We start from the raw sequence: 2042 nt of genomic DNA on the forward strand, positions 1-2042 counted from the left end.
AAGTCTTTTAAAGTTACAAGCATCATATTACATCAAGTCATATCAACCAACCAAGGCAAATGTAAGCAAATTTGATTTCAAAGCCTTTTTTTTTTAACTTAACCATTTCTTTCACTTGATCTCCACTCCAAATATTTAAGGCACTTCTTATATCACACATCCTTTCTTCACTTAGGGGTTTTGGTGAAGATATCCGCAAGTTGGACTTCAGTATTGATGTATTCCAAGCATATGTCCCCCTTAAGTGCATGATCTCTAATGAAATGGTGCCTTATTTCAATGTGTTTTGTTCACGAGTGTTGTATGGGGTTTTTTGTCAAATTGATAGCACTAGTATTGTCACACATGATAGGAATATTTTTCAACTTTATGCCATAATCCATCAATGTGTTCTTCATCCAAAGGACTTGAGCACAACAAGACCCTGCCGCCACATATTCAGCTTCAGTTGTGGACGTGGCTACGAAGTTTTGTTTCTTACTAAACCATGAGACAAGTGATTTTCCAAGAAACTGGCAAGTCCCACTAGTGCTCTTTCTATTAATCCTACACCCAGCAAAGTCGGCATCTGAATACCCAGTGAGCTTGAATTCACTAGTCATTTCATACCACAAGCCAAGACTTTGGGTGCCTGTAAGATATTTGAAGATTCTTTTTACTGCAGATAGGTGAGACTCCTTTGGAGCAGACTGAAACCTTGCACATAGACAGACACTAAACATAATGTCTGGCCTAGTGGCAGTCAAGTAGAGGAGACTACCTATCATACCCCTATACATCTTCTCATCCACGGCTTTTCCAAATTCATCTTTATCTAGTTTAGTTGTGACACTCATGGATGTTCTCATGATTTTGCAATTATCCATTCCAAAATTTTTGATAAATTCTTTTGTGTATTTTTCTTGATATACAAATGTACCATATTTGAGTTCAATTTGCAAGCCCAGAAAGTTGTTTAACTCACCCATCATGCTATTTCAAATTCATTTTTCATTAAGTTTGTAAACTCAATACACAAAGATTCATTTGAGGATCCAAATATAGTATCATCCACATAGATTTGCACAATTAAAATATCTTCATTTTTTCTTTTAATAAATAATATTTTATCTACTTTACCCATCTCAAATTCTTTTTCAACAAGGAATGTACTGAGCCTCTCATACCAAGCCCTAGGGGCTTGCTTTAGACCATATAAGGCCTTATCTAGGTTGAATACATGATATGGATACTTGTAGTTTTGAAACCCAGGCGGCTGCTCAACATACACTTCCTCATTCATGTAGCCATTTAAGAAGGCACTTTTGACATCAATTTGAAATAATTTAAAACCTTCATGACTTGCATATGCCAAGAGCATCATAATGGCTTCTAATCGGGCCACAGGAGCAAAAGTTTCTTCACAATCAATGCCCCCTCCTGATTATACCCTTGGGCTACTAGTCTAGCTTTATTTCTAGTGATAGTTCCATGTTCATCAAGTTTGTTTCTATAGACCCATCTTGTTCCTATGACAGGGTGATCAATGGGTCTAGGCACTAATTTCCAAACTTTATTTCTCTCAAATTGGTCAAGCTCTTCTTGCATTGCCATCATAAAAAATTCATCTTTTTCAGCTTCATTGATGGACTTTGGTTCAATCTCAGATAAGAATGCCACATTAGTACTAATATTTCTATAGTATGATCTTGTTCTAACAAGTGATGAGGCATCTCCTAAGATTTGAGTTTCAGGGTGATCGGCTAAGATTCTCTTTTTCTTAGGTAGGTCCACAATTTGTTCTTCCTCTTCCCTAGATTCAACATCTATGACTTGTTCTATGGGAGGAATAGAGGATATTTCTATTGGTCTTACAATAGGCTCATCTTCATGTAACATCTTTATTTGAGATGGCTCTCTTTCATTAAATGTTACATGAACGGATTCCTCAACAATTAAGGATCTTCTATTGAATACTCTATATGCTTTACTATGTATTGAGTATCCTACAAATATCCTCTCATCTGTCTTAGAGTCAAATTTAGGCAAATTATCATTGATAT

General features: G+C 35.9%; 1 pseudogene; it reads right to left on the reverse strand.

Moving 5' to 3' along the window:
- Window positions 1–290: 290 nt before the first annotated feature.
- LOC143852451 (secreted RxLR effector protein 161 pseudogene) lies at window positions 291–836 on the reverse strand (annotated as a pseudogene).
- Window positions 837–2042: the final 1206 nt, after the last annotated feature.

This window comes from Tasmannia lanceolata, unplaced genomic scaffold, assembly GCF_043159265.1.
Source record: "Tasmannia lanceolata isolate RefF3 unplaced genomic scaffold, GAP_Taslan_0.1 ptg000019l, whole genome shotgun sequence".
NCBI classification, from domain to species: Eukaryota; Viridiplantae; Streptophyta; class Magnoliopsida; order Canellales; family Winteraceae; genus Tasmannia; species Tasmannia lanceolata.